The sequence below is a fragment of the Odontesthes bonariensis genome, chromosome 9 (assembly GCF_027942865.1).
Source record: "Odontesthes bonariensis isolate fOdoBon6 chromosome 9, fOdoBon6.hap1, whole genome shotgun sequence".
Classification (NCBI taxonomy): Eukaryota; Metazoa; Chordata; class Actinopteri; order Atheriniformes; family Atherinopsidae; genus Odontesthes; species Odontesthes bonariensis.
Window position 1 is genome coordinate 13,468,198 of NC_134514.1, and position 19,248 is coordinate 13,487,445.

Below are 19,248 nucleotides of genomic sequence, written 5' to 3' on the forward strand. Positions count from 1 at the left end.
GGCAACACAGTGTAAATGTCTGATACAAAATTGTGAAAATACACAACTTAGATTTTGCTTGAACCACTATAAATCTTTAAGATTTGAGTTTTAAATTTTTTAAAAATTGCGCCCCCCCATGGGGGTTTTGCCTTCTGAGTAGCTTTTAGTGAAACTAAACTCGCCTTGCGACTTGAACTTTGATTTTCCAAACTGGGAAAATATCATGGTTTGAGTTAAAAGAATGCATCAAAACAATTCTTTCAAGACATTCTGCTGGTTCTTTCTCCGTGAAATCATTATACATGCAAGTATAGCCAGTGGGCTGGTTTTCAGTCACAATTTATGAAATGTCTGACTTTCTTACAAATGAAATAGAAAAATATGTGAATGTGAACCCATTATTGGGAAATTGGACACTCATGCATTCATTTTTATACCAAAAGATGGAGCTTTGCACCATGAATGGAGCACCTTGGCCTTAGTTGAGCTATACATACACAGGAGATAATTCACTCACACACTGAATTAATGGACCAAAACATTAAGAGCCCTTTGGGCCAAGCCACGGAAAAGAAATTGGGAATTCTGCTTCTCTTGATGGAAATTGATCTGAACAGTTTGTTGAAATAGCAAAACAAGGGCATGTGTGTTTTTTTTTTTGTTTTGTTTCTTCAGTGACATTTTTAGATGGATACATACACAACTACATTGACCTGGACTTAAATTGAGCAACCTCAGCATGTAATATGTTCCAGGTCAATTAGAATGACCTCTGAGATTTTAGTGGCTGGATGGTTGTATTGGATCTGAGTGCAGACCCCCCCTCTCATGTTTTGCATTTTATGGCTTTGCAAGTTTCCTGATTAGAGTGGATGGATCACACTGACCTAATCTGCTATTATGCTTTCAAAGAGTACTGTGCGGTAATTTCATCACTTCAGCGAGTGAGGACTGTTAAAATGGACAATATCTCAATAACAGACTAATCAATCACTTTTAGAGTGCATTACTGTGAGAGGGAGCTTAGGAAGGCAGCCTGATATAAATAGCAAAGTGCCTTCCTTCGTGCCTCTTTTTCAATTTCCATCAGTATTCGCTGCATGTGTTTTACGCTCACCCACCTCATGAACACACATTCAGATCAGGCTCAGAGTAATCTCATAATGAAAGTTACCTTTTACGGCATCGTTCAAAGGCACAAAAATTAGGTCGATGGTGCATTTGAATCTAAGATTATGTGGTTTTAACCAATTTAAATAACTATGCTCTGTATATTTTTTGAGTATGTAGGTTTTTGTTAAAAGAGCTTGTGGTTTTTGCAAGTACATGTGTCGTCTAAGGAGTTTTTGTCTAAAAATGAAACGTGGGGTCACCCAGCCATTATCAAGTGCCCTTTAATTACAACAAGCTGTTCCTCCTGTACAAACAGCAGTGTGTCCGATAATTGTGACCCTGTCATGTTGCAGTTGTAAAACAAAAATGGTGTTAAACTTCCAGCTCATCATTAGTAAGAGATGTTTTGCTAAACAGTAACTGGAAGAAAGAATTACTGTTCTTGATATCTTAATTTTAAGGCCATAAAGGGCACCAATGTGTTCGAATGAACTATATTTATGAATCATTTTTTATTTATGGAACTTTTATTTCTTATCATTTCAGTCTATAATATTCACCGTTACGATAGTGTTACACTTGAGAACCTTTAATGTGTGTTACTTTTATTGTGTCTTACATTTTCTTTGAGGATAGGGTACTTTTAATGGCTCAAACATTTAAATCAACAGGTACTTTAAAGGTGAACTTTCTCCTTTGAGTGTCTTTATGCCTCAGATTTCTAAAACCCATTTTATTCACAGTACCTTGCAAGTCTGCAGTTCAGTATCTGTGACGCTCCTGCAGCCAAATCAGTCTGATTGGACAGGATTTGTCAAGTCCACCAGAAGGGCTCTCCTCTTCTCATGTTGGGAGACAAGCAGCCTATACTGTAGGGGATAAATATGAACAAAAGATGACATTCACAGCAAGTTACGGGTGTTGGTTTTATGATGAAGAATGGGCGATCCCTGGCTTTCTTTTGCAAGTCTTAGAGGATTAACCATTGTTATGTTATTCTCTCTGGAGAGACAATTTTCATGTTTATTTTTTTCTGTGGGCTGGATGTCCCATGTCTGTTGGCAAAGCGGAGTGCTCATCCCAAAGGAACCCTTTCCGTTAGGAGCTGTCTGAGACATGTGGGTGGTCAAGGTATTTCTGCTTTTTGCTTATTATCATCATATCAGTATCATTCAGTAAGGGTAAGAAAAATAGGTCGAGCCTGAAAACAAAGCAGTTAAGACATCTTCTGCCTGTAGAGTAAGCCCCCCCCATTCTCCTCCCTTATTCCCTCCCTCCCTTCCTGTGCACAGTTGCAGTATCATATTGTGCTGGACCATGAGCTACCAGCCCATCCCAGAGTATCACACACACACGCGCACCTCATGGCACCTCCTCTCTCTGTATGAATTCACCTTCATGATAAACTCTTCACCTCTTAACCACTGAAAAAGAATCCCTCACTTTACCGCGTGTCTGCTGTAAACGCAGCCCAAATGACATCACATCGCTGCACTGCTGCACTGTCCATGAAAGGTGTCAGTCGTTTCCTGTGATAACCAAGATTTTTTCCACTGGCGACTTGCCTTTGCTCCGCTCCAGACATTATGGCGTGACGGCGCGTATTCTTTAATACCGACAGTGTTCGTATTACGCAGGTGGGCGCCTGCATGAGGACCAGAAGCGCATTTTCAAAGGTTGCCCTTTCTCTGGGATACAGCGAGATTTTTCCTGCCACATCCCGTCTGGAGAATTGACCGCGTTGCTGTTTAAAGGAGCGGACAGACCAAGTCGTGTATGAAAAACTAATTGCTCGCAAGGTTACGTATATGAGGAGAGACTGAAAAAAAAAAACACGTTATCAGTGCATGGGTGGGATTCCTTCATTGCGCCCCAGACAGTGGAAGTTGAAACAACAAATATCGACAGTGATGGCAGCAAAACATGCGTGATAACTGCGTTGTGGAGCTGTGATTAGATCAAGAAAACCGGTGTGGACGTTGACTTTTCTTTGAGCCAGAATTTTGATGCCAACCTTCAACCACAAGAGGCTTACAGGAGTGCAAACTATCGTTTTGAAAAGAACCCCGGACTGCAGTTCTCTATCCCTACACCATCTCCATTGCAATTCACTAGAGGCGTGAGATTTATAGGAATTTTAACCCACAGCATAAACCCGCACGCGGAAGACTTGATACTACCACGTACACACGCATGAAACCATTTGAAGACGGCTCGGACGCAGCCCTCAGACTCTCCTCAGCTTCTGGATTTGGGGATTTCAGCTTTGTGTTTTTTGCCTTTAAGCCTCAGGCTTGTTGAAGGATTTGAGGTGGGGTTTTATTCCGACGCAGGTAACTGAAGATACACTGCTGTATCTTGTTTATGACACTTCAGCTGCAGATTGCTCAGCACGTCCTCTGGATTTTGCAGCACAGCGCTGCTTCATAAGAAGGTTTTACGTGTGAATTTGGATTAAACTCTCGACATCCTCTGCGATTCGATGTGAATTTATCAAGCGATACGAGAGTGTGACCAGCTATATCATGTGCACTGGGATCAACCGTTTGACATCTGGTTTGTGAGTTCCACTTTAGGTAAGTCCCTTTTACTTGGTGAGATATGGGAAATTGAGTTTAGCAGCTCTAACACGTGTGGATGAAATGTATGTCTCAAAACGAGCCCAATGGTGAACAAGAAAAAGAGAACAATAGAACTGTAATATCTATCTGTCTGTCTTATTTTCTTCTTGTAGATGTTTTCAGTGCTCACTTGGTTGAGCGTTGACTGTTAAAATTAGTTCTGTTTAACAGTCCGATGGGTCTAAAACAGCTCTGTCATACAGCAACACTGTATTTTGGCTCCCAACATCCAATGAAGATAGTTAAACAGTGACACATGCGTTAAATTCCCACAGACAGAGGCGCATGTTGAAATGGCCCGGGCGTGTCTGCATCAACACGACGCATAGACCAAGACTTTTCACAAATTGGCAGTAGCTGTTTGAATCCTCCCATCAGTGCAAATTTGCGCCGATTGCTCGGAAAGTGGACAGTTTAACCGTGGAGCCACAGAGCCTGGTTGACGGGGGAAACTTGTTAGTGTTAACTAGTAAAAGGCATACTGCCAGATGATTGGTTGTATAGGCCTCGTCTTTCTATATGTGCACTCTCTCTGTGAGTTGGTCGCACATCGCATTGGATTTGGAAAATCACCTAAGAGGGTTTAGAGATGATAAGGGGATACACAAGCACTGATGCTGCATGATAATGATCTCACTATGAGTGATTGATGCCGATAACGTTTGAAGCTGGAATTTGCAGCTCATGTCATCTCATCAGCCTCTTTAGTGTCAACCCAGCATTTGCAGGGAAGTTGTTTACATGCCGGTTATCCTAATTTTGGAGTGTAGGGCTGAAAAGATCAGAGTCTGATCTCTGGAAATATCTGTTCATTACTTAGGGGGGAAAAACAACACATAGGAGAATTGAGGGTCCAGCAGAGAGGTGCTGAGATTTCAAATCTGTCAGTGAGGTGGGGTTAGATGTCAATATCTTGCACGGAAGTCAAGTGAACATCCCTCATCTTGCCCTGCTTAATCCACACAATACCTTCCAAGGCCTCCCCATGGGGAAGATGTCAGTATTGACCAGCTGTGCGGTTACATCAGGGCAGACGATGAGTGTTACTGCAGCTTGCAGTGCTGTTGAAAATCACTGACTGCCAGCTGCATCTACTGTACACACCCTCTTTACCATGTTTCATCTCTTTATGGCTGTCTGCTGAAGTTCATGTTGAAACATGACAGTGGACACAAGATATTGGCAGTGCTACCTGACAGATGAATGAGAGCAATACAATTGGGCTTTACATGTCGAAAAAGCCAAATTTTATTGCACAAGCAGCTATCTTTGGGGCTTTGCGCATTGTTATTATTATAAGTAAAGGTTTAATCCAGTGTTTAAAAATGACACGGCATCATACAGGTTCTAAAATAAAGAACTTGAAAGGGCTCCTTAAAACAGAGGTTAATGAGTTTTTTCCTTGATACCCTTGAGCCTTATTGGATTTGTAATTTGAATTAGCAGTGTGTGCAGCAGGACACTTATAAATTTGACATCTTTTCTTTTTTCTTTTTTTTTACAAACTGTGTGTGATGCTGTAAGTGGTGATAATCACCTCTTTGGCTTGTCAGTATATTGCATGACGTTCCAACCTAAGCTCAGAGCACTGGCTGTCATGTGTTTGCCTAATGAAATCAGACAGGATGGTCATTAGCATTATTTTATATTATTGCCAACACTTCCATCTTGAGTAATGCTAATGCAGACAGGAAACAACTGCAGAACAATTTCTTTTCTCAGCAGGTAATGCATAAAAAGAGATGTGTATACGGATTCTTTTTCTTTTTTCTAAATTGCTGCATGCAGGGCAAGAGGTGAGATTAATGGGGTCTCACTACTTTGTCATTCCGTTGGATTGTGTTACAGCAGCTGCTCTGGAGTCGATGTCATGTGTTCTCATTATGGAATCTGGACCAGGAGAAGGTTATCAGCCACTGTAGGAATGGGAGAGCAGAAACACAAGCTATTGATCTGTATTCTGGAGTATAAAAGACTCTGAGGCAGTATAGACCACTTTTTGTTGTGTGTACAATATATTTCAAAATAGCCATTTGCAGTGAGTCATGTTGGCAGCTTGACATTTTCAGGAGGTATTTTCTCTAAAGATGACTTTTTTTCTTGATAATTTCTAAGCTACATGGTTTTAGTAGTTTACAAAAACCCCAGCTCAGTATATGCCACAGTTTTGTATGTTTTAATACAGGTGACAGAAATGTTTTCCTTTTTTATGTGCCTGTTTAAAAGGTGTTAACATACAATCTAACAGTTTGCCATTGGCCTGCATCAGGCAGGTTAGAGCGTTCTCAATTTGCTCTTTGTAGCCCCGAATCTGTCCATTATTGTCACACGATCTTGTTGCTGTCATACCACTTTATATCAGTGTTATCACTGCATGCTCTTCCCATATATATGGGCCACTATGTGCCCACTAGCAGACTGTTGTCACATTTTCATTTTGTCAAACAGAGCCAATGTAATTATGAAGTGTGGAAAAAGCCACGAAGTCCCCATAAGGATCAAGATGGGAGGGTGGATAGGGCAGTTGAATTCAGTGTTTCAATTCAGGCACATCAGTTGTTAAAGAAGATTAAAATGACTGTTTTTTCAATTCCTCGTTATCAACTCTTGTTTTGGTTTCAGTCGCTCCCTATGTCTCATTACTACTTGATTACTGTTTGGCAACTCGTTTTCTGGGTTATGCTAAGTCATTGAAACAACCTATTTATGGTGAGAAATAAAATCTTGGTTTGGGCTAAGATTTGTGTTTGCCAAAGCTATCACTATGTCCCAGTATTAAATTACAGTGCTGATTTAGGTTGCTGAGAAGATGGATCAACATTTTCTGAATATCTTAGTCAGGCAGCCACAACAGACCAGCCAAAAAAATCATACAAGAATATATATTGTAGTGGTGCTCTCGCACTTTGTGGAAACATATGCCTAAGTCCCTTCTTTATAGCTTTAGTTATTGCTTTGGCATGCTCTGAATATACTGGTAAAGGTAGCTTGAATGTGGTAGTGAGAAGTTTTTCATATTCATAAAAAACTGGGACTCTTAAACCATAATTAGCTGTGACTTATGATTTATAATGGTAATAAAATTTTCAGCATTTGATGTTTGTTTGGATACATCTACCTATCAAACTTTTGACTGGTACTATACATGCTTACAGTACAGCATGCTAGTTGTACTGAAAAGGGGAAATGATGAGCCCTTAACTTTCAAACAGAATATTTATCAATTTACCAGGAACTCCGCTCCTTTTGGCAGGTCTACCAATATTTATTACAGTCGAGTCCAAACTGCTTTTGCAGGGCAAATTGAGTGATCAGTGATTATGAATACAATCTCTTTTAGTATTATTTTCCAGAAAACAGAGTTGCTACATGGATACAAATCAAACAAAGTATACACCGACATTTAATTATCCATTTGTCAACCGATAAGATAGTATCTCATCGTGCCTATGATGTTGTGCAGTAATTTGGAAATGCAGAGATAAAAGGCTGATCTAAACATTTTGTAAAAGTTGTTCAGACTCGAGCCATTTTCACACATGCATTGCAGTCCTGAAATTATCTAGAGATGGAGGGTTAACATATGTGAAAGTAAATCTCTGAAGTATTCTCTTCAGAGTTCTTGTGACAATTTCCCACCCAGCTCCCATTTAATATCTCCAGTTTAAATGCAACATCTGATCTGTTGGTCAGAGTTACTCCTTCATTCTTCTCAATCCTTACAGTTCAGATTCATTCAGATACATGTATTGATAGAAACACAAAAACTGACATCATGGAGCCTCACTCGCTACTCTGGAGATGCTCTCAACAAAACACCACGATTTCCAGTCATGTTCTCTCTCCATGTGCCCTCAAAAGACACTCCACTGCACCCCCTCAGTCATATTTTCAGCTGTGTCTTGCAGGTATGAACACCAAGAAAGGGAAAATATCGATCTAACTGTTTGCACATTTTCTTGAAAGTCTTCAGTGTTCATGTGAGAAAACGGCTTTAGAAACGCCCAGGGGCCTTTAAACTAATCTGTCATTGCTTTCATGTGTCACTTGAACATAAACAGAAAATGATCCGAGGATAATGTGATACAACCCATGACAGATTTAGAGTAAGAGGTGAATATTAGACACAGCAAGCAGACAAGAACTAGTAAGAAAAGGAGAAAATAAGTGCCAATTAAGTTGTTAACAGCGACAGAGTGAGATAGATGTTTCTCTCTAGGCAAGTGAAGTTATTTAGTGCTCAAGATGCATGAAAAAAAGTTCAAGAAATGGTGTAATTACGAAAAAAGATCAAAGGAGTAGCCACCAAAGGGCTGAGGCAATTAAACTAGAACTACTCTTTGAATTTGCTGTCCAGGGTTAGAAAGTAACAAAGTGACAAAAAGGAGCAGCGGCGCACTCATAGCTCTGATCACTGGAGGAAACAGGTAAATAACACAAAGGCCTCAAGAGGCATAAAACACTATCCACTTTTCAACTTTGCTGCATCATGAATTTCAAAAGGAGGGAGAGGTAAGAACTATAAAATATTACACTTAACGGTTACTGCAGTGACATTGTTAAAGTCACGAATGGAGCTGTTTATTACTTCCATGAGAGAATTGACATGGCTCGTATAGATGGTCTTTTCTCCCTCATTACAGTGAATTATTTTTGTGTGTTGTGGACAAAAAAGATACGACTTGCTTCACAAAAACAGGACAGTGGATTTGTGTGCACACGTTCGAGACACCCACAACAAGATACGCCCATGCAAAGTCAGATGGTGTGCTTGGTAGTTGAATTAGAAATAATTTAGCTTGTTTTGAAGGTGAATGTGACCTTGCTAGTGTTACTCCTGACCTGTGCAGAGTGTACCTTGCTTCTCATCCATTGCATGCTGGGATAGATTGCTCTTCCCTGCGACAGAGAGCAGCCCAAGCAGTGAAAATGGATCTGAGAATTTTCCAGAGGTCTTTTGCTCGGTTGCTAATGTTACTACAGATAATGTAGTATAGTAAATTTCAGTAAATCAAGATTAAACAAACAGCAGTCAAAAATAAAGTAACAGAAAACTGTACAAAGCATTTCAAAAGTACTATTTAAATCCGTATAAAATCAAGTACATGGACAAAACTACGTTTCTTATTTGTCATATTTTTGTATGTCTTCCTGATATTTGTACTCTGACTTGGTACCTTAGGAAATAATGATTGCTGCAGGTTTCCTTTGATCTTGAGGGCTTTCAGCCTCTCACGGCTTAATGGTATATCTGAATAAGGAAAACTGTCATTTATTGTCAAAAACTATGAATGTGCGCTTGGAGTGTGCCTTTTACTGACATGGCTAAGTACATACGGTTTGCTTCTGACAACGAAAGATAAGTAGATGAAAAAGGTTCAGAATGACCTGCTTGGTGGAATGTGATCACTGTCATGTAAAATGAATTGGGTCTAACTGAAAGCAAGGTTGTTGGTTGTATTTCCATCCAGTTGTCAATCTGATTTGATATGCTCTTTCTCATTGTCGATGGACAGAAAAGTCACAAGAACTGGGGAGTTTAGGCTGTTATATACATAGAGGCTGCTAACCAGAAACAATACCTTCAGGCAGAACATGCAAACGAAACCGACCAAATATAGGCGAAAAAAGAAGAAATCTTCTGGTATTCTTATCAACCAGGTAGCTTGTGGTTATCACGTCATGCCAGCGAGCATTGACCAAGTTCACTCCACAGAAGCAGAAACATATTTTCATTTTTTTTTGGTAAAGTTTTGTGAATCAAGTGTTTGGTACTTCAGAAAGTATTTGAACCTCTTTTGAGAAAATGGAAGAAAAACATTTGTAAAGTTGTGTTTTGTTGTTTCCATCAACACTCTCGAGTGTAGTACTTTAAAGTGTGCATAAAAAATGATGATGAAAGCATGCCAATTTTGAGAGAGGAACACTGTGTTGAATAGAGATTCAGGTATCTTCACATGCCGGTTGGAGAGTTAATTCTGTCAGAAGTGTGCAGGGTCTGGTGCAATGCTGAGCTCAGGTCCAATCTTTGAAATATAGTAGCTATATATACTACTAGCTTTATAGTTGTAATAATTGTCATACGATTATTTAAGTTAAAATTTCAGATGCCTCTTTGTAGTCATTTTAGGACACTTTAATAGTGTGAGAATAATAAGAGTTTAGCCATATACATACACCTAAAAAAAATGTTTGTTTGGTTTGAAAATTGTAAATAAATGTAAGTGAAAATGACATTTCTCTTTGCTTTTACAGTGTTATTAGTACAAAAAAAGAAAAAAGCACAGATCAGATTTCAAATGAATCTGCTGTCTTTTCTTACTTACTTGAGAACTTGGGTAAGCTGGCAGATGTCTGAGCATTATTTTAGATAGTGGTATTAGCCTTTGACCCCCACCTTTTTTTGCTACAAAGTTTTTGGGCTTTCCTTTTTTATTTGGCTTATAACTAAAATGTGCCTACAGCCATGCTGGTGTGTGGTTTTTCAAATAAGTCCATGACCTTAATGTCTATAGTTGCTCATCAAAATACTGGCAGTCTTACAGTAGAAGTTAAGTGCCTCAAAGTAAACAGTTGGTGGTGCTAATTATTAAAAAAAACACGTTTGAAGGAATGCCAGTCACGTTTCAAACAGTCAACACTAAGTAGAAATAGTGAAGAAAATCTGACACTTTTGTTGGCCTCATCCAGCTGGTTTTATTCAGGTGAAGGGAACCAATTTTAACGAGGAGTCAAAATGACATGCGATCAGCTGAATAATGATGATTAGTCAGGTGGGAAGCAGCGGTTATAATCCACAACTCCATTCAGCCTGTCTGGAGAAGCTTGAAACTTGACACAAATTTTCAGCCAGGAAAAGTGTCAAGCCTCTGAATAAAATACGACATTCAAACTGCATCTTTGTATACCCCTGAGATTCACTGCCTAGTCCCAGCTTGATCACCCTTTCCCTCTGTTGACCCAGGTATGAAAATGATTGGCGATATCTGTCATCTTCAAGAAGAGTTGTTGTGCAGTCATCCCGCAACTGCGGCATCTATAAACTGTTGCTCCTGACTCTGTGTCAGAGTGATACTATGTAAACAAGAAACAGTAGCCCCTTTCACACTGCCGAATAACCCGCGTTTAATCCGCGAATTTAGCGTGTCCGCTGTTGCGTTCACACTGCCGACCCGGGCTGCCGCGTCAACTCGACTCGCCTTTCGACCCGCGTCGGACCCTAGTCTTTTTGCCGAGCCGAGTTTGATGTGAACACAATCGACGCGGGTCGGACGTGGGCGTGACGTGAGGAGTTTAAAAGACAGAATGGACAGATGATTCAGAACAACAGCGACAGGTGAGGACAAGTTTTACTCTGTTTTAGCCTACATCAAGTTCGAGACATTTTTGAAGATGGCCAACTGGGGAGACAAGGAGGTCCGCGAGCTCCTCAGCCTCCGAGCAGAGGACGTTATTTAGCGCCACATTTCGGGGACTATAGTGCTCTTGTATTCTCCGCATATGTTCTTCGGCGGCATCCCACGTTGTAACCATCCACACCCCGTAAAATAACATCTCCATGAACTGCATATACAATTGTCCTCAAGGTGTATTTAACCCTACCTCCGACGCATGGCTTGTGCCTACGTCATTGTACACGCACAGCATTTTCTGTGTTTCGTGTGACGCTCTGCCATTAGGCAACGCCCCCTGAACTCGGCTTCAGGCGACACGGGTCACCAACACGCCAAGCGTTCACATTGCTCGACACGGGTCGAAGGTGCAATTTGGACCCACTAAGATAGCGGGTCGCAGTGTGAAAGGGGCTAATGGCTGAGTATAATGGCCACCTTACAGATGTCTGAAATGGTAGCGTCTGGTCTTCTATTGTTTACCTGTAGGTGATGTTAGGCGATTTAGATAATGCTTTCAGAAGCTGCATCTGGTCATACTGATCAATATCTTTTACTAGAACAGCATTCCTCTTAGCTGCCCCGAGCAACCCAATTAAGCGACCTGGATGCTCTTATACAGAATTTGAAATGTGCACAAACACAGTCTTCCCCACAGTCCCATTAAATAATGCATAAGAATGATATATCATTGTACAGCGCTTTATACCACGATTCTCACTAGTCCTATTAAGACTTTCTTTTCTAAACTAAGAGGCAATGGACAAAATGTATCGGATTTAATGCACTCTTTTATCTTGACTGGGGCATTAGTAAAAAGATAATGCTTTTTTTTTTTTTTTTTACTCCTGATGAATATGCTACTGTGATGAGAGATCATTCTGTTCTGACATATTGATTCGTTTGTCAGAAGGTTATATTGGGTGCTCTTCATCTGACTGCACCAGCCGCATTGGAAATCTCTTAGTTTGCTGCCTATTAAGGGCTGGAAGACAACAGAAGCATTAACTATTCCGGTGAAGTGGATGGTTAAGAGCCTCAACCTTCACATTCTGTTTTTTTATGTTTGCTTGAGTGTCTGGGATTAATAAAGATGCATAATCTAGGGCACTGCAGAAAAAACAAGCCGTCTGTGAACACCATCTTGTTACTGATGTTTTTATTTAGCTGTCTTTTCGAACTCCCAGTGCATATTGTTGTAGGGACAGCTGTGGGAACTGAAATGTACCAACACACTTTTTCTTTCAACACTTAATCAAAAAATATGTACAGTTTTGAGAGATTTACAATCACACATAATGATCTTTTGCTTGGAATGGAAAAGTTGGCAACCCAACTTAGCTAAGTCTCTCCAAAGTCTTAATGTCTTTGAGAAGCATTTTACAGGTCCGAAAACCTGTTTTTTTTTTTCTTTCTTTGTGCAGTCTTTGGTGAATGTGATATTTGCAGGACACATAGTTGCGGTTTTTATACTTCTGATGCTTTACATCATTGTTAGTTTGAAATAATGAGCAATGAGATTTTCTGCTAGCATAGATTTAGAATATGTCCCTTATGCTTAATGTGGGTGGATTTTAGATTTTACGTTTTATCTTCGTCCCAAATGTAAATGTGGACATAAGAGAAATTTGGCAGTTTCTTACAAGGACTTGGTATAACTTTGTCAAAGATGAGTTTGTGCAGTGCGGCCCTTTTATTTGGGTGTATTTTTCTTTCAGTAAGCAGTATAACGCCTTTATCAGCACATTGTTACACACACATAATCAGAGGGACACTTAACCAGGGTGGATTTCTTGCTGATTCCGAGCTTCATCATTCTTTCATTTATTCAGTTTTTCAGTGTTAATTGTTCACAGAAGTTCATCATTTGAAGAGCTGACATTTCCTTACTGTTTCTAACGAGTTCATCTTAGGTATGACCAAAATTAAGCATTACTTACAAGTTTTATACCACTGCTGTCCAGGCTGAATGGCTGTTTATTAAGCCGTATAAAACCAGCACAATATGAATCTTTTATGTGTTGTATGATTTTTGTGGGCTCTCATGTTGAGGGTATCATGGTTTGGCATGATATATAATGTATTATTTAGCTTTTGCTTTTTTTTTAAATTCTCCCATCGTCAATCTTTTCAATGTTTGTATTCATCCATAATCTGTTTTCAGTCTCTCTAGTTACCTACCTCTCACAACCTTGATAAAACTAAGGCAGTCTAAGTCAGAAGTCCTCCAATAAGTCCAACCAAGCCTAAAAAACACAAACAGCTCTCTATAATAGGTCCGAAACACTTATCCACAACAAAATTAAATATTTATAACATATCTAAATTTTATGCCACAATGATTGTATACAGTATGTATTATTTATGATTTCTCTGGTGTGTTGCTTGAGGACACACACACACACACACACACACACACACGCACACACACACACACACACACACACACACACACACACACACACACACACAGAAATGCACACACCTACAAGCTCTGCTAACCTTAACCCCATTTCAGGCTAACAGAAAAAGATACAATATGTCAGTCATTGCATAACAAATCTCAAATCTAAATGACAGTCCCACTGGGGAAACCTTAATACCGTGCAACGATTGTCCAAAATCATCTTCCTAAAGAGTTGTACCAAGCTGTTTCTTTCTTGATATCCCAGATATTTCTGAGGATGTCTCACTACCATTCATTATATTAAGCTGTGAAAAGATGCTTTATTTCCTTAGATCATTGCATTGTCAAAAATTTGTTTCCACTTAACTCAAAAACTAAACATAATTTTCAATGAATTGTCACTTTCTTTTTCTAAAAGCTTAGCTATTTTTTCCTTTTCAAGCATTATGACATTGCAATGTCCTTTCATTTGAGAGTGAATTATCTATCTATCATTGTATTGTACTGAGTAGCATTGTAAAGACTGTTTATTGTTTATTGTATTTTTGTACATATTGAGATTTTTCCTTATCTTATTCTTATTCATCTTTATTTTTTTTCTGTAACGAGGGCACTGCAAAAAAGGAATTTCCCGCAAGGGATTAATAAAGTAATTCTGATTCTGATTCTGATTGTGCCTAACAATGACACCAAATCCCCCAGAATATGTATATTAATGTTTTGTCACTAATATTTGCTTCACAAAGCACTCTGAGTTAAAATAATCCTTGAAAAAATGCAGTATGAATAAGGCTTCATGTTTGTTTCTTGGTATCACTGGAGACCTAATGTTTGTATGTTAGCACAGTTTCTGGGCTGCTTTGTTAATTTAACAGCCTATGTTAATTAGTAATGAGATAAGCTAAGGAGAAACCTGAGACTGTAAGTATAATATGGTTCAGTTGTGTTTAATGCCACAATGTGATGGGATTTACACTCATGTATTACACCTTTTTCTGACAGTTACCAGATATATTTTTCACAACAGCAGATGCTTCCAATAAAATGAGAAGACAATTCCTCAAAGACTACTTCTGTCAAAACCTTTTTGAGGGTGCCTCTTTTCTTCCGTGGGGAACTGACAATATCCAAAAAATATATCTTATTATTCTCGGAACAGAGCCTTGTGAAATGGATCAAGTGCAGGCTTTGTTTTTTGCAGCTTCCGCCAATTCACGATGCATCTTCAGCCAAATATTGCCTGTAAGAGACTGTATTGGTGCAAACACTGTTCTTCACTCAGGCTTAAAGCCAGTGGAAGGCTTGCTTAGTATAGGGACCTATTGAAACAGAAAGTAATGTTTTATACTGCGACCCTAAGGTGCAAAACTAAACAAGAAATCAGAAATCATCACATTTCTGAAAAAAACCCAGAAAAGGGAACAACAATTCTGACAACGCAAAAAAAGAAAAAAAAAGCATAAATTTAAGGGCCATTTCAGACCAGGGCGGCAAAGCGTGGCGGAACGGAAGCGATTTTCACCGGCGGAGGTGAAAATACATGGAAACAGATCTGTCCTTGCACACCGACGCGGCGGTAGTCGGGCGGTAGCGGCGCGGAGACGCCTCCGTCCCGCGCTGCTTTTGGAAAATAGAACTCGAGAGGAATTTGGACGGCAGCGGCCGGCAGCGGCCGGTGGCGGCCGGCGGTGTCCCGTTGAAATGAATGGGGAATGCAGACAGGGCTGGAGCAGAACTACCGCGGCCGCGGACTGTCCGGTGTGAAAAGCCAAGTTGAACACACCGCCTGATAACCGGCGTAAGACTGCCGTCGTTTCGCTGCCGTCGTTTCGCTGCCGCCACGCCACGCTCTGGTCTGAAATCGGCCTAAGAAAAACAATATCTTTTTCAGAAAACATGTTTTTTTTTTTTATTTTAATTTTAAAGTTTTTCTTATCAATATTAAAATTTTTCTGTATGTTTTTTTGTGTGTTATCTTATTTCTCTTTTTCTAGACCTTTTGCCAAAATTGTTTCTTGATGTTGTGTTTTTTGAACAGCAATTCTTTTTATATATAAGTGTCTTATATGTGAAGTGGGATTGTCTGTTGTGCTCCACATGAACAATGAATCTGATCACCAGAACATGCTTGCTCTTGTTAGTCGTACACGCCAGGGATGACCAGGTCTAATGCTTTCATCTGTTGCTGCTATTCTTTTAATTATGAGGACTGAGAGGTGATCTGGATGTTACTGTTTGACAAATGCCATTAGTGCAAAGAAATTTTTCTTTTACAAAATTTGCACATGGATTCTAGTTATCAAAGGTAATATTCCTGTCAATATGCTGTTGTTTTGAAATATCTATCTGGGGTACTGCTGCTAACGTTCAGTACTGCCACTGAACTTTAAGGTGTTTATTTGATTTTTTTCAGACATGTTTACAAAAGACAAATAGGCATGAGGAATGCAGGGGTAGTTTGCATGCCATTTTCCCAACTGAAATATTTGTGATGTAGGGAATCATCTGTAAAGCTCGCTCTCAGGGCAAATGGAGGACATTGACTTACGTGTGTTGCTGTGTTATGTGTTGTGAACTGTCCAAAGAATAGTTAGGTTACCTTGCCCCTTTAAGGCGAACAGGACTAACATATCAGTCTCAGTGCTCCGCATTCCTGTCTGTGAAGATGCATTGAGACGTTCCAACTAAAGCTGCGTAGGCAGAAACGGCAGGTCTGCTGTACTTCACATTCATGTGCACTGAGACATGAAACAACGTGAAACCTTAATAGTTTGATACTTATGACAATTTCCTTTGTTACAAACAAAAGCAGCCAGCCCAGCAATGTAAATATAATCTGGTTAAAGAGTTTTTATTTTCTTACAGCCCTTCAGAACCATCCAGCCTCACAGTTACTGATGATGCCCTTTGACATGCTTCAGTGATATAAGTTCATTAGATCAGACTGACAAATACTTTCTCTGTTGTCAGAGTTGATAGATGAGGACTGGAAATAGTCGCTCAAGGCAGGGTGTCTGTTGACTAAAAGGGCCTCATTTATGGTGAGCACGATTAGTGATGTGGGACATTCATAAAGCTTGTCAGTCTCCTCCAGGAAGTTTGGATGGATGGAAGGTTATAGACTCCAGGTTTGCTCTTTACCACGGGGGGCGAAATATTCAATTCGCTACATTTAAAAGGAAAAATATTGAACGCTAAGAATCCAAAAGGTTTGCTCTCAAGATTCAGAGGTTTTGCCCATGATATTTCAGTACATTTCACTGTAGAACTAAGGTTCTACACCTGCCCAGTCTCAGCAGAAACAATGAAATAGGTACATTTGTCAACATTTCCAAATTCAACTATGGTCACAGTCCATAGTTGCGAAATGTGAGATGGCAACTTGTGTTTTTGTTGGTCCATGTGACATGAGGGTAATTTTGACTTATGAAAAGGAAAACGTGTAAGCTTGCTTGTAGAATTTTGTCATTCTGTAACCATCCACTTTTCTAACATCAAACCATAACCATGTAGTATGCTATAATCATTCACGGATGAGAGCATAGTAGAAAAGAAAGGAATTGTGAGAGGGGAGTAGAAAAGGTAAATGACTGTGGAAGGACTAGTCTCAACCTAAGAATGTGTTGCATAATGGTTCATGGATAGATGACTTCCAACATCCCCTCTGTCTACTGTATAAGTGTGGCCCATGAACACTAAGTGAGACATGGAAAATGGAATTCATCACGTAGGAACAAGTGTGGAGATGTAGTATGCTGATGTGCTAACAAATGAAAACTATGGAAAATGTACACATTTTTTGCCTTTTCTTCTTTAAACTGCACCAGTAACTCTGCACCAGTGTAGATATTTCACTCTGTCATGAGATCAGGTTATTCAAGAGATGAATAGTTAACATGGAGAAATATTTTCATGATGGACATTGCTACAAAATAAGTGAAGGACAATGAACATGTTTGGTGCCACTTGGGCTCACTCTGTGGTCATACGTCATCTGATGGTGTAGAGCTGGAACAAGCAACATTTTCTTTTTTTGGGGGGAGGGCTTTGAAGCTAGGCTAGTACTGTTAGTGAACCCAGTCTTTCTAGATGCCTACCCTGTGCTGCCAGTAATGCTGCATTCTGTGTACTTCAGAAATGAGACATCAGGCTTCTAAATCAAGTAATTTCTCACCTTAAGATCAAGATAAAATTGCTTTTATATTAACTGTGTAAGCTACAATTTAGTGAATTACAGACCAAGTAACCCAACTCGTTTTGGTTGTTTTCTTTAACTTTTACTATTTGAAGATAATAGAGATAAAAAAAAAAAAAAAAAACTGATGAATTTGTTGCATACATTTTAAAAAGTCAAAAAACGTCCATGATCCATTGGAATAAATCTTTATTCTTTATGTATTTATTCTTTATTCAGACTGTGGAAGGTCTTCTTTGTGAATAAGGATGGAACTCAGTTTATAGTTTGTGATACCCTGTGAAGCCACATATCAAACAAGAAATGTAATCAAACCTTTTAAATGCCAGCGTCGTGCTGACCACATTCAAGCCTTCAAATGCAAATGTTTTCAAACTATAATGAGAGCACAGAGCCAACCACAAGCCAGCAGCCTCTGAAGCCTTTTAGCTTCAGGTTAAAGTTCTGTTGTGGGATCATATCTGAAGGCCAAAGGCATTTATTACTCACACATTTATTTTTTGTTTGTTAATGTTTATTTTGAAATTCATTTCACTGAGCTCAACAAGTAGTTTATTGCAGTTTTTGAGAATGTGTCAAAGTTATTAATAGTTCTTTTTTTTGTAGAAGCACAATTTTCAAAGTGAAATTCATTGATTAATAATGAATGCTGTAATATGTAGCTCTTAGTAAGAAAGAAAATCTATCATCAAGCAAGTAGAAAATGGCGTAATTCTATTTTAATGAGCTCATGTTTATGCCATAAATATATATTAATAAATATATAATAAATATTCTTTGAAGAGTCTATTATCACCTCCTCTTATTCCAGATAATCTTGATAATAGACATAACTTCAAAAATTTGCTCTATAGAGATAAAAAAAAAAGCCTCTCTAATCTAAATTGTTTAATATATCCAGAAAAGTCTCATTCATCCACTGTATTTTTGAACATTTTGCTGTCAGTATTTCTAATTAATCCTCCTAACCAAAGGACACTTATATCTGTCAAGATTTTTTGAGTTGAAATGATTCTTAGCAACAACAGTTCACTTGGCCTCTGTCACCTTGCTCTCCCAGATAAAGTACCTGTATCTGACATAAGTACATGACCTAATTGGCAAAATTGCTTGTTTGATTCGACAAACTGGGAAAAATCAAATGCCCTTTCCTCTTATTACATACTTTGTTTGTTTTGGTAAATGATTGGGTGCTGCTTTGTGCTTGGTGCTTGTTTCAGATGAAAAAAAGCTCCATTTCAGGATGAAAAGGAGATAATGTCTGAGAAATCCTCTAACTGGCAGAGCGTGTGGCATGAGCTCTGTAATAGCAGATGGATACCCCTTTGATCCACGGTTGGGGAGAAGAAGTCGATTGAGTGATTTTGATAAGGCAGTCAGCCGTTAAACGTTTGCATCGCATACTGACTGAGTTCTATTTGAAATCCACAGACATATGTTTCATACTATTATTCAAATTGCAATAATAATCATCTTTATCTGTGGAGCACTTCCCACAAGTAGCAAGACAGATTATAAAATAAAGTAAAACAAATTTAA

General features: G+C 39.1%; 1 protein-coding gene across 2 annotated transcripts in view; it reads left to right on the forward strand.

Moving 5' to 3' along the window:
- Window positions 1–2,532: 2,532 nt before the first annotated feature.
- Window positions 2,533–19,248, forward strand: part of lrfn1 (leucine rich repeat and fibronectin type III domain containing 1) — a 128,708-nt gene continuing 111,992 nt past the window's right edge. For both annotated transcript variants that reach the window (XM_075473196.1, XM_075473197.1), the window contains exon 1: window positions 2,533–3,671. The gene's annotated coding sequence lies outside the window, so the exon portion shown is untranslated. The remainder of the gene's footprint in view (window positions 3,672–19,248) is intronic.